At 47.5% G+C, this 14,144-nt stretch overlaps 1 long non-coding RNA gene and 1 pseudogene across 1 annotated transcript; one reads left to right on the top strand and one right to left on the bottom strand.

The window, feature by feature from the left end:
• The first annotated feature begins 702 nt into the window (after nt 1-702).
• On the top strand, nt 703-8,218 carry LOC134484110 (uncharacterized). The gene is made up of 2 exons (XR_010061459.1): nt 703-7,018; nt 7,357-8,218. It is a non-coding gene; the product is annotated as an uncharacterized LOC134484110 (long non-coding RNA).
• Nucleotides 8,219-9,818: 1,600 nt separating this feature from the next.
• LOC134484836 (uncharacterized) lies at nt 9,819-13,769 on the bottom strand (annotated as a pseudogene).
• Nucleotides 13,770-14,144: the final 375 nt, after the last annotated feature.

Below are 14,144 nucleotides of genomic sequence, written 5' to 3'. Positions count from 1 at the left end.
ACCACCTTGCAGTCCCTCAGAGCCGCAGAAAATGTCATTTCATAACCTCCATTTGGATCACTAAGAGTTTTGCGTGTGTTGGGGGTGGGGAGGAGAAGGGGAGTGTTGTTTTGTTTCACCATGAAGACCAAGCTGGTTTGAACTCAACGATCCTCCTCCATCGGCCTCATGAACGGGGTGCACAGGTGGGTACCAAGTTCCAGGTCATCTGCTTTTTTTTAATGCTTAAAGCTGTTACTAGCTACTCATTACAGATATTTGCCATGGCCAAAATACAAGAAATGAGGTCCTGTGCATGTACTGATTGGGTTAATCCTATCGACAACCACACAAGGTATGTATGATTATTAGGTCAGCCTATAACTGAGATAGCAACCTTGGGGAGGCTGGCTAAGTGACGAAGGCTGCCGTGGTTTTAAATTGCAATCTTTCTGTACATAGGGGTCATCTTGACTCAAACAGAGCATAGAGGTATGTGTGTGTGTGTGTGTGTGTGTGTGTGTGTATGTGTGCATGTGTGTATATGTGCATGTATGTGTGCATGTGTGTGTATGTGCGTGTGTGTGTATGTGCATGTGTATGTGTGCATGTGTGTGTATGTGCATGTATGTGTGCATGTGTGTATGTGTGTGTATATGTGTGCATGTGTGTATGTGTGTGTGCATGTGTGTATGTATGTGTGTGCATGTGTGTGTATATGCATGTATGTGTATGTGTGTATGTGCATGTGTGTGTGTGTGTGTGTGTGTGTGTGTATGTACTCTATTTCAATAGACATGGGTTTTGTTCAGGCCCTTTTTTGAGGTCCAGTTCCTGGTGAACAACACTCAAGGCTTAGATTGTTGTTTGTGTATGTCACAACACCAAAGACTTGGCTTGCCATTTCCAAGTTCCAGATTCCAGCCGGACAGGCTGAGGTGAGGGTCAGGTATGCCTGTTCATGCTTTCTAACGCATCCTGTTGTTAATGCACGATCCCTTGTCTTGTCATCTATGGTTCGACATTTGCCCTTTTGCTAAACTGTGAGCCCGTGACCCTGAGTTTGAGTCCAGGGAAAGAACCTGCAGTTTTATCACCAGGTCATTAAGTTCTGAACTTTTTTACATCAGCCACCTGTTCAAAAGCAGATTCCTGGGCCTCACTCTGAAAGTCGTAGAGAGGCAACCCGGTACTGTTCTTAAAAAGGTCACCAGGGTTCTTCATGGCATGACCCACTGACAAAGACTACAGACCTCCCTGCTCATGGTTAGAGTAAAAAAGCCTCTTGGTAATCCCTCATGTTTGGGACACCGTGTGAGGGTAGACTCCCCAGGGGTGTGGACCTAGTCAGTGAGTACTCATGGAGACAGTGCTTGGAGCAGCTTGCTGGCTGTGGCCCCCCTGATCCTGAGAAGTTCCTAGTGTTCAGTCAGCTGAAACTTCCTCCCTGTTCTGGGTCTGCTCACTGGCCTCTGCTGAGCTTTGACCTGTGTGCTATGCAGGGAGACCAGACCAGATATGTCATAACAAGGCACAGTCCATAGCTGCAAGGGACCTGGAGCCTAGTTCAGAAGATGGACAGTTAGGAGAGAAATGTCACTGAGCCTGAGGTATTTGAAACCAGGGAATGAGGACGACTAAGCACTGTTAGGGATGGAAACCATGTGTGTATGTGTATGTGTGCATGTGTGTATGTGTGTGTATATGTGTATGTATATGTATGTGTATATGTGTATATGCATGTATATGTATGTGTGCATTGTGCATATATATGAATATGTGTATGTATATGTATGTGTGCATGTGTGGATGTATGTGGATATGTTGTATGTATGTATATGTGTATGTATATGTATGTGTGCATATATATGAATATGTGTATGTATATGTATGTGTGCATGTGTGGATGTATGTGGATATGTTGTATGTATGTATATGTGTATGTATATGTATGTGTGCATATATATGAATATGTATATGTATGTGTGCATGTGTGCATATATATGAATTTGTATATATGTATGTGTGCATGTGTGGATGTATGTGGATATGTTGTATGATGTATATGTGTATGTATATGTATGTGTGTATATATATATATATGTGTGTGTGTGCATGTGTGTGTGTGTGTGTGTGTGTGTGTGTGTGTGATATGAAGGTTCCTGCAGGGAAACCTGGGAAGTGTGGGACTAAGGAGCTTGATTCTCTCGGATAGATGGGTGTATTGTCTAGGATGGAGAAGGGACAGGCAGGTTGAGTTCATTGGCCACAGGCTGGGTATACTCTCCAAGGGACACTTGGACTCTACACAGGGAAAGGGGGAACCAGTTTGGGCTTGGGGATGATCACTTGTGGGTACCACAGCTTGTGAACGTGCAGTGTCTATGTCCCTAGCACTGGGTTTATAAGCACATGCTACATGGTTAGTTTTCTCTTTTATCAGTTTGGGGTATCAAGTCGGGTCCGCACAACTGCAAATCACTTGATGGACTGAGCTACTCCTACTTTAAACAACAATAACATCCAAAAGAACAAAGCCAGGCTTTGTGGCTTGGCTGTGACTTCACTACATAGCTCAAGCTGGCCTCGAAGTCAGAGATTGTCCTCGTGCGTGCTGAGATTACAGGCCTGGAGTACTGCGCTCACAGGAAGCACGGTTGCTGTCACAGCCTGGCATGCATGTGTGTACACATGTGTGTTGTAAAAATAGTGTGTCCTGTTACTTTCTGTTTTATCTAAATCCTTTGTTTTAGAGCTGGTTGTAACCCACCAGCTCCATAATAGCTTATGCTTCGTGTTAAAACAAACAAACAAAAACCAACCTCTCCCCCCATCCCCCACACAAATTAACAACAAAAACTGAGTGGTACAGCCCACTTTAGTTGAGTGGCAGATTCGTGGTACAGCCCACTTTAGTTGCGTGGCAGATTCGTGGTACAGCCCACTTTAGTTGAGTGGCAGATTCGTGGTACAGCCCACTTTAGTTGAGTGGCAGATTCGTGGTACAGCCCACTTTAGTTGAGTGGCAGATTCGTGGTACAGCCACTTTAGTTGAGTGGCAGATCCGTGGTACAGCCCACTTTAGTTGAGTGGCAGATTCGTGGTACAGCCCACTTTAGTTGAGTGGCAGATTCGTGGTACAGCCCACTTTAGTTGAGTGGCAGATTCGTGGTACAGCCCACTTTAGCTGAGTGGCAGATTCGTGGTACAGCCCACTTTAGTTGAGTGGTAGATTCGTGGTACAGCCCACTTTAGTTGAGTGGCAGATTCGTGGTACAGCCCACTTTTGAATTTCCTTATGCTCACTTACATTTGAAACGCAGCGTTTCTCAAAGTACACTCCATGTACGACCATCACCGTTCCACCCGGATTGCTCTCCACAGCAGTTCTGTGGGCAAGTACATTTGGGAAACGATAGTACACATGGTATGTGACATGTCACAGTGTACTCGGCCTTGTTAGCGTTTGAGGTCTGCGTTGATGGAGTTGATTTTCTTTACACATTTTAGCCACAGAACCACTTTACATTTGGGCGAGCCCCTGCTCCCTTCCTCAGGGAACCCTGATGTATGAGAAAAACCACCAGTCAGGGCCCTTCTGTTTCACTTCCTCCACTGTCCTGCCCACCCCTGCTCCTGCGAGTCCAGGAAGGTCCTTGTGAAATTGGGAGGGAGGGCCGCCGGAACACATGCACAGTGACCCTGTTCCTACTTCCCATATCAAGTCCCAGAGAGAGTCCTGGAGTCTTTGGGGCGGGTAATTGAACCCAGGGAAGGCCTCTCGCATTCCAGGCAGGCTCACCACCAAGTTACATCCTCAGCTCCACCTCGCCCTTTTTCGTTTGAGTCAGGGTCTCACCAAATTGGCGGAACTGGTTTTTAATTTGGTCCAGAGTGCAGTCAGGTCTTAAATTTACAATTTCTCGGGCCTCGATTTCCCAAGTAGCCTCGTCAGCAGGCCTGGCCGCGTCTTACTTTCTCACTAGATGATGGCTCCTAGACGTCATTTCCTGTTTGTACACAAAGAGCTTCCTTGCTCCTGCGGTCTCTCTGTGTGTGTCATGAATGTGTCATTACACGTGGGTAGCCATCTAGTGATGACATGGGCTGTTTCCAGGAGTTCTGCCAGAAATGAGGCTGCAGTGAGTAACCATGCATCTAAGTGACTGAACATGTGAGCGGGCATGCAACATAAATCCTCACAAGTGGAGATGCTCCCTCGAAGCCCAGCACTTCCTTAGGGCTTGAAGGGCACTGTCTGGTGACCCTCTGAGGTCCAGCTGGGATCTCAAGAAGAGATCTTGTTTGATGTTTAATCCCAACCGACTATACACATTGGCCCAGAACTCAGGAAGCATGGAGTGCACCACTGGTCTGTCTTCAAACAGCTGTTTGACGTCATCAGTGGCTGCTGACAGACATGGTTTCTTCCAGGGACAGGCTCCCCCATAATTGTCCAGTCCCAAGTGGTCAGCACCAGACACATTTGCTTGCCAGCAATGTATAAATGGGTTTATCAGGTTCTATATATGTGTGTGTGTTTGTGTATGTGTGCATAAGTGTGTGTGTGTGTGTGTGTGTGTGTGTGTGTGTGTGTGTACAGTCAAAAAAGAAAAGGTTATAAACTTAGACAGGGCATGGGAGGAGTTGGCAGGAGGAGAGGGAGAGGCCAGGATCGATATACACGCAGTGTTTATCTATGAAGCTCTCAAGGGGAAAAAAACCGTCAAATGCAAGTAAATCTTTACCCCAGCAACTGTTTGACTCAGCTAATTTGTGTGCCCAAGTCAAGTCCTTCCACTCCTCTTTGTAAATTGGAGCTTCTGAGCCCCACAGTTCAGATGTGTCATTGGCTTTCTCAGAGGTGAGTCGGGGCTTCTGTGAGCATTGCTATATTCTTTAGAGACGAAGACTCTCTATGCAGTCCAGGTCAGTGTGGTCCTCCTGCCTCAGCCTCCCTAGTGCTGAAGTGGCAGGTATAACAGGTATGTAACACCACACCCACTCAGCCACCACACCGGACTTGGCACTTTCTTGCAAAATTAATGATGTATTCTTTTGTCCCAAGACCAGCAATCACATCCATTGGCGTTTTCACAAATGAACCGAAAGTTTATGTCCACACTGGAGTATGTGCATCCGGGTTTATGGCAGCTTTAGTCCTTGTTGTACAAACCTGGAAGAAAACCGAGTGTCTGTAAATGAGCTGAAGAAAAACCTGTCATGTATCCAGAGAGTGGAATAGTATTCAGCTCTGAAGGAAACAAGCTGTTTGGCCATGAAAAGACATGGAAGAAACATGAATTCACAGTGCTGGGTGGAAGATGTCAATCTGAAAAAGGTTCTGGACAGTGACGCCAGCCCTGCGGCCTTCTGGGAAAGGCACTGTTCTGGGATTATTAGAAGACTCAGTGTGGTTGCCAGGGATTGGGGGGGCAGAGGGATATATGAGGCACAGGGAATTTTTCGGGCTGTGAAACTGTCCTGTCTGATGTTCCAATGGCGGGCACCTGACCACCACCAAAGCCCAAAGACTTTGTAAAACCAACCATGAGCCCCAATGTAGCCCTCAGACTTTGGAGGGTGATGGTGTGTCCACGTAGTCCCATCAAGTATAAGGAAGGGGCCGCTCCGGTTGGGACATTGACAGTGGCAAGGTGTGCAGGAGCCTTGTGGGAAATCTTGGTGCCTTCGCTCAGTTTCATGGACCTTGGGCTGGGTGTGGTGCTGCACACCAATGGTCTGGGGAGAGGTAGGAGGATCATAGCAAATTCAAGGCCACCCTGGGTCTACATGGTGAGCTCCGGGTCACCTGGGCTACATGACAGTATCTTGTCTCAAAAACAAAAACAAAAACAAAAAAAGCAAAAAAAAAAAAAAAACCAGAAGTAATTAAAAAATGTTTGTAACTAATTTTTAATAGGGCCTTTAATAAGGGCTTTAATAAATGTGAGACATATATATGTAATTCATCGACCACCAAGTTAGATATAACTCAAATTGTATGTAACTCACTTCTTAAAGAGGAGACCTTTCGGTGGATTTTAGTAAACTCAGAAGGCTGCACAGCTGCCACCTGGTCCGAAACCGTTCCTGTCACTCCAGTGAAATCCCACACCCGTCATCAGTCTCCCTACCCCTGCGCTCTCCTTGCCGTGGTAGCCACACATCTTCCTGTAGTTCTGGATCTGCCCAGTCCAGACATTGCCCGTGGATGCAGGGGTGGGAGGACCATGCCAGGACCCTATAGACGCTTGTCCAAACCGTCAGATAATGAAGTCTCTCGTGTAAAATGGGCTGAACCTGCATTTACCTACACACACCCCTACCCCTGTGTACTCTAATCATACTTGCGTTAATCATGATGCACAATACACCATTGATACTCATAATCTTTTAAAAAATTTTTATTTATATGAGTACACTGCCGCTGTCTTCAGACACACCAGAAGAGGGCATCGGATCTCATTACAGATGGTTGTGAGCCACCATGTGGTTGCTGGGAATTGAACTCAGGACCTCTGGAAGAGCAGTCAGTGCTCTTAACCGCTGAGCCACCTCTCCAGATGCTTAAAATCTTAAACCTTTTTTTCGTTGTTTGGTTTGTTTTTTCTTTTTGAAGCAGGGCCTGCTATACAGTCCAGAGTAGCCTCAAATGGCCGCCATTCCCTCCTCCACCCCGCAAGCACGGGACGGCACACATGGCAGCACACGTTCGCGCCTGGCGACAGACGCTTATCCCGTGTTTCCGTCCAGGGTTTTCTTGAGGCAGCTCCTAAGCCTCGATCACCTGTGTTAATTTTTCATACGGTACGGAGGCGGATCCGGTTTCGGTCTTCAGCATACGGCTCTGTTTGCCCCAGGTCGTTAGCTGAAAGATCTCCTTCTTTCCCTGTCGAGCAGCCCTGGCATCCTGTTGAGAATCAATTGCCTCAACCGGGCGGAGTTCTGGCAGCCCCGCCCAATCCTGCTGGTCTGTGGCTCTGTGTGCCCATCCTCAGGTCGGTTCGCACGGTGCCGCCGAGGACCATCGCTTCTGGTAAGTTTTACATTTGGGAACTGCGTGTCCTCTCCGCTTCTTCTCCTATGTTTTGCTGTTTGTTTGTTTGTTTGTTTGTTTGTTTGGCTAATCTGCGTTCCTCAGATTTCACATTAATTTCAGGACCAGCCTATGGATGACTGCATAGAAGTCAGGTGGGGATTTTTGTATTGAACTCATAAGTTATAACAACAAGCTATTAGTATCTTCCAGCTCTTTCTCGGGACAGTGGGGTTGAGTGATGGAGACGTCTTAGAACTTTCAGTGTGAAAGATCACTTGTCTATGTGGACAGACAGACAGACATAAGTAGAAATACTTCCATTCTTTCTTTTACAGGCTGAATGCCTCTCACTTCCTATGGTCTCTTAGCTCCCCTGCCTTGACGCTCTGGTGCAATGCTCAATCAAGGTGGCACCAGCCGACGGCAGGCACTCGCTCCTGAGCTAAGCGGGGTAAGCTTTGCATACTTCTGCCATTATTTGTGACTTTGGTTGTGTACTGTGTTGTTGTAAATTTCCTAGGAACCGTGTTTAAAAAAGGCAAAGATCAACAGATGATGTCACTACAGTTCATTTAAGCCAGGATATCATTCCTGTGTCACCAGTATTAAAAGTCACTACGTCGTTTGCTCACCAAGTCTTTGAAACAAGGTCATGGGTTAGACTCTCATCATAACTTCGTTCAGAGTCTCCACTCCAAGTGCTGGCTCCTTCCACGTCAGATAGCACAGGCTTAGACTCTGCCTGACTCAACACGGTGACAGCCAGTGTTTACAGTTAACACGGCCCAGGTACTAAGACTTTATTTATGCAGTTTCATTGGTGACCATAGAAGGAGACGAAGCACCAAGAGTAACAATTTTGCCCAAATCATCTGGCTAGGGACAAGTACAACTGGGATTCCAACCTGGGAAGCCAGACTTCAGAGCTAGAACACTATTTTGTTTTTCAAGAATTTCAGTCAGACACGGTGGCGCACGCCTTTAGCCCCAGCACTCAGGAGGCAGAGGCAGGCAGATCTCTGTGAGTTCCAGGTCAGCCCGGTCTTCAGAGCCAGTTCCAGGACAGCCGCAGAGCCACACAGTGAGACCCGTTTCAAAACAGATAAACAGAAGGATTTCATTATAGGGTTTATTAAATAAACTTTAAGTAGATTATTCTGGTTCTCTGATTAAAAATAAAAGTTCTTAAGAGATAAATTAATGATGTGGAAAATGTCTCTATCTTCTCCTGCATTGTTAATTCTTTCCTTTCTCTTCCTCCCTCCCTCCTTCCCTGCCTTCCTCCCATCTTCGTTTTAAGATTTTATTGAGGAGGGAATAAGTTCTGTAAAATGCTCGTCTGGTTATAGTAACTGATTAGCCAGCGCACATCCGACAGACTGTTACATCTCATCACAGAAGAGGGCTGGGCTCGTGAAGCCCCATTCTCTTCTGAGGGTCTGGTGAGACTTAATGATGGCAGAGAGAGGGGAGGTCACGTTCTTCAGCATAACCACTGACAGGTTGTCCTTACTCCAGTAACTTCCCTAACTAAGCTCAGTGGGACACACACACACACACACACACACACACACACTTATATATACTCATATACACACTCACTCACACATTTACACAGTCGTTCACACATACACTTACACACAACCACTCACACACATGCTCACACATTTATACACGCTCACACACTCACACTTACATAATCACGCACACCCACACATTCACACTTACACATTCACACACACGTTTATACCTACATATTTATACACTCAGACACACTCACATACAGGAAATTCAGAGGGTTTCAGCAGGAGAGGGAGTGGGAATGAGACCGAACAGGGATGGAGAAGGATGAAAATTCATTATAAACGTGGAAGAAACTGTCAAAGAATACAGAATTAAATGAATTTTAAAAACTGCAAAGCTTAAAACCTACTAAGGAAAACAAAAAAAAAAATCAGACTCCTTGTCACAATCTTCACTCTTTTGATATTTGATATATATAATTTCTTTTCTTTTCCAAGTCAGAGTTTCTCAGTGTCCTGGAACTCGGTCTGTAGAAGAGGCTGGCCTTGAACTCAGAGATCATTCTGCCTCTGCCTCCCTCCGGGGCCAACGGTGTGGGCCACCACGCCTGGGTGATATATGACACAATTAACTCTTTGTTTTTAATAGCAGAGTTATTGAGGTCTAGTTTGCATGCCACAGTTTCACCCATCTGAAGTACGCACTGGGCCAGCTTTTAGTGTTGCACTACTCAACCGTAGGAGGTTTCATCATGTCTGGGCGTGGGCGCTCATCCTATTTCCCGGCCCTGCAGAAGCACCTACCTCCTTCCTGTTTCTGTGTGTGGCTGAGTGTGCTGAGTGGAGGTGAAGCTGGGCGGAGATCCCTCGGGACCGGCGTCCTTCACTTAGATGTTTCCAAGGTTCACCTGTGCGTGACATGCATCCAGGCCCCATCCCTGCTGGTGGCCCCATCCTGCGGGGTCTACCCTTGGTTTGTTCAGTCAGCCTGTGATACACATTGCTCTATTTTCCTCTTAAAATAAGGTTTGTTTTATTTTTATTTATGTGTGTATCTGTGCTCCATGTGTGCACACGTGGCTATGAAGGCCAGAAGAGGGGGTGGGATCCCATGGAGCTGCAGTTATAGGAGACCGAGTTTCCTAACGTGGGGCTGGGAACCGAACTCGTATCATCTGGGAGAACATTCGCTTTTAGCGACTGAGCCATTTCTCCTGTTTTCATTTCTTTTTTTTCTTTTTTTTCTTTCTGTTTTCATTTCTAAAAGGATTTTTATTTGGGCATTTTGTTTTGCTTTTTTTTTTTTTTTTTTTTTTTTTGAGACATGGTGTCACTGCATAGCCCAGGCTGTCTTGGAACTCAGTCCTATTGCCTCATTCTCCCAGGTGGTGGGATTGCAAGAAACACTGAGTGGATAGTGTGTGTGTGTGTGTGTGTGTGTGTGTGTGTGTGTGTGTGTGTGTGTGCGTGTGTGTGTGTGTGTGTGTGTGTTAGGGTGGCAGACAGACAAGCGTACTCATACAAACATATAGGGAGGCCAGGGGATGATGTCAGGTGTCTCTCTCCACCTTATTTGATTGATTGATTGATTTTACTTTCCCACTTTTATTTATGACAAATATTCCTGATTTCTTCTGATCAAAGGGTCTTTGAGACAATTCTATCAGCCTTAGCTGCACGGAGAACAGAATCATCTAACTTGCCCATTCTGTGAATGGCCCCATAGATGGCATAGGTTTTAAACTGGCCATTAAACCAGCCTCTGAGCCTGTCACCCTTGGCCACATTCATCTGGATGGACTCGTGGTCCTTGGCACCAATGATGCAGTTGCTCTAGGAACATTTCTGAGGCACGTACAGGTCCACAAACTTGCTGGCATGGTTCAGCAGGTTGAGGCAGTGCCTGCTCTCTCTGGTCTCGTGAGAGTGCAGAAAACTCTCTACCTTCTTTTTGATGCAGGATTTCTCACTAAGTTCAGAGGAGCTGCCTGCCTCCCCACTCCAACACTAGGGTTGCAGGCACAGCCCAGCTTTTATATGGGTCCTGGGGATTTGAACTCAGGTCCTGCTGCTTTCACAGAGCATGTACTTACCTCCTTTACTGAGTCCTTATTGCATATTGCTGAATGAAGGAAACAGCCAGCTCATCACCTCATGGCCAGTGGACAGTCTGGGTAATGAGCCAAAGCAGCCTCAGCAGGTGACAAGGAGCACCAGTGCGACCGTGCTTCCCCGAGGGCCGTGGCCTCCTGGCTGCCTGAGGCACCTGAGGATCCAGTGTAGATGCCGGGGTTCCCTTCCTAGAGCTTGACTATGCAGGCGACATGAGCTCTAAGAACCTATATGTAGTTTATTTATTTGATAGGGTCTCACTGTACAGCCCTGGTCGGCCTGGAACCTGTGTAGGCTAGGCTGGCCTTGAACTCTGTTCCCACTCCCTAGTGCTGGGAATGAGGGCATGCACCACCACACACAGCCTAGGAGTCTGTGTTTGCTTTGTCACACAGCCAGTGCCTTCCAAGGAGGCGAGCTTGTCAATGGCAATAAGACCTGATTGAGGAGCCACAGCCCCGCTGGGGACTAAATGTCACATGCCAGCAATAAATAAATAAATAAATAAATAAATAAATAAATAAATAAGCAAGCAAGACTCGGTGCGAACAGACTGTATTTTGTGTAATCCTACACTTCACTTGCTCTACAAAACACCGACCTGGAGGAAGGTATTTGTTGTTTGTTGTTTGTAGACAGGGTGGCTGGCCTGGCCTTGAACTCACAATCCTCCAGGGTGCTGGGATTACAGGCATGCACCATCATGCCCAGACGAAGAGAAAGGTTCTCTTAATTAGTCCTTCTTTACAGTTGGGTAAACAGAGTCTGCAGGGAGAAGGTTGTATGGGGTCTTGAAGCTCCCGGCAGGCTGCAAGCCACGTTAGGCTCTGTTCCCCGCCCTCCTATCCCTTCCAGCCTTGGAGCTCTCCTGTAAGTCGTGCTGCTGGGAGGACCAACAAGAAAGGAGTAAGACAGACACTTGGTAGGTGTGTGGAGTTGGTGGACTCAGGGACGGGCATGCTGGGAGAACAGTCAAATTGGGGGTAGGGGTCACTGTGGCCAAGCCTTTGAACAGCCCCTAAGCTCCACCCTGACCCTGCTGAGGACCACACTCCTTTATTTACAGCCCCCAAGATGCTCTCCCATGCTCCCAGGGGAGTCAGATCAGCAACCGCTCTTTCAAATCGAAAGGAATCGATTTTGCATGCAGCACCTCATTGAGCTAACGTTTCAGTGATGAAACTGAGACATCAGATAGCTTGCCCCAAATCACACAGCAAACAATTTACAAGACTGAGATTCGAGTTTCGTTTCTATTTTTCTCAAAACTCATTCTGTTGATATCTAACGCCCACTGTGATGGGGTTAGAAGGTGAAGACTTTTGAATGTGATAGGGCCATGAGAGCAGAACTCTCAGGCTGGGATTGGTGCCTGGTAGAACAGAGGGAGAGGGAGAGGGAGAGGGAAAGGGGGAGAAGGGGGAGAAGAGGAGGGAAAGGGAGAGGGAGAGGGAGAGGGAGAGGGGGAGAAGGGGGAGGGAGAGGGAGAGGGGAGAGGGATAGGGGGAGAGGGAGAGGGAGAGAGAGGGAGGAGGGAGAGGGAGGAGAGGGAAGAGGGGGAGGGAGGAGAGGGAGGGAGGAGGAAGGGAGGAGAGGGGGGGGAGGGAGGGAGAGACAGCGCTACCACAGAAGACTGGATGAAAAGCTTCTCTGAGTGAGTCTTCTGCCTCTACTACTGTGAGAAAGAAGTTTCTGGGGTTGAGGATGTGGCTCAGAGGAGAAGTATATGCTGTACATAACTTGTGGGACCCTGGGTTCATTTCCCAGCACCTCAAAAACAAATAATTACAGAGCCGTGTACTTTAGAAAAGAGGCTTCTGTTTATAAGCCACTCAGCTCGGAGCGTTAGTCATAGTGCCCGGAGCAGACCAAGGCGCTAGCTCAGTACCTTTCCTGCTCATGATTAACAACCGAAGTCAGGTAGTTGACCCGGGAGAGCGCCTGATGAAAGCTGACCATCCTTGTCCGGAGTGTCTGCCCCAAGCCCACTCCACTATTTACAGCAATGCCAAGCCCCTGGTTAACACATCCGGGTCTTACTCCTGAGGAACCTCTCTCGGGGCAGCTCTGCATGATCATAATAGATCTTTCAGAGACAAAGGCAACAACTTGAAAGGGTTGGTTTATCACCTCAGTGGGCCTCTTTTCAATAGGCCCAAGGGGACCAGGAAACCATCAAAAGCTGAGGCTGGGAAACCCAGCTTCCTGTGTCTGGCCTCAGTTCCCCACCGCCACCGCCACCACCACCGTGACCACTTAAAATAAGAGCAAGTTCAGCACACGCTACCCCCTCCCCCCCATTCCCTCACTCCCACCCCACCCCATCCCTGCACGCTCTTCTCCTGATTTGTGTCTGGGCTTCCTGTTGATCCTGAAGATTGTTTTCATTTCACGGCGTCTTAAGTTCTGTTCATAGCCCACTGGGTACTTCCCCAGCTTAGGAGGAAATAGCATCTAAGAAAGAAGGCAAAGTGAAGGTGAAGGTGGGAAGCAGCAGGGTACAGAGGTCGACCCTGCCTTTGTTCTCTCCCCATCCCCTTTTGCCCACCAGTGCGGCTGCCTCACGGAGCTGTGGTCCAGACTGCCAGCCTGGCAAGGCTCTGGACGAGCGCGCACGCTTTCCCGCTGCGGGTTGTAGGGGGTGTACCACCTCTGCGGGAGAACAGTCCACAGGACCGGAACTCTGGGGAGATAGAGCAGGAATGCCCTTTTTGTTGTTGTTTTTTGTTTGTTTGTTTGTTTGTTTGTTTTTTGGTTTGTTTTTTTTTTTTTTTTTGGTTCTTTTTTTCGGAGCTGGGGACCGAACCCAGGGCCTTGCGCTTCCTAGGTAAGCGCTCTACCACTGAGCTAAATCCCCAACCCCCCTTTTTGTTGTTTTAATAGATTTCTATTTACTCGGAACCGAGACAGACTAGTTTTGATAGGGAATAGAACACCTTAAACTCGGATGAGATGGATGTGTGGGCAAAGTGCTTGCTGTGCGAGCCAGCGAGTGCTATCCGGTCCCCAGGATCCACATACTTGAGCTGCAGGGTGTGATCCGCAGACTTACCTTTCAGAAGCTGGCCCGCTTTGAGTGATTGTCGTACAGTTCCAACTGGGTTCTTTTGCATTTCACTTTCTGGAAAGTACCCTAGTCAGCAGTTAATTCCCGGGAGATTAATTGCTGTTGGAATAGTTACTAACACCTGGAAAAGACCCTTTAAACTTCACAGAAGCTGGTCATCTGGAGGTGTTTGGAAGACTTTTGTTGTCATTGTGTTTTGTTGTTGATTTGCTTGTTTGCTTCTGAGACAAGGTCTCATTATGTTGTTTTAGTGGGCTAGAACTTGCTACATAGACCAGGCTGGCCCCACCTCAGAGATTCTCCTGCTTCTTCTCCACAAGTGTTGGAATTAAAGGGGTGTGCCACCACACCCGGTACCTTTGGAAGTTTTTAATCCTACCAGGCCCCCTGGCAGAACTGGACGAAGCTGAGGTTCTTGGTT

Source organism: Rattus norvegicus, chromosome 1 (genome assembly GCF_036323735.1).
Source record: "Rattus norvegicus strain BN/NHsdMcwi chromosome 1, GRCr8, whole genome shotgun sequence".
Taxonomy (NCBI): Eukaryota; Metazoa; Chordata; class Mammalia; order Rodentia; family Muridae; genus Rattus; species Rattus norvegicus.
Note: the sequence above shows the minus strand (reverse complement) of the source record. Positions and strands in the feature narration are given on the sequence as shown.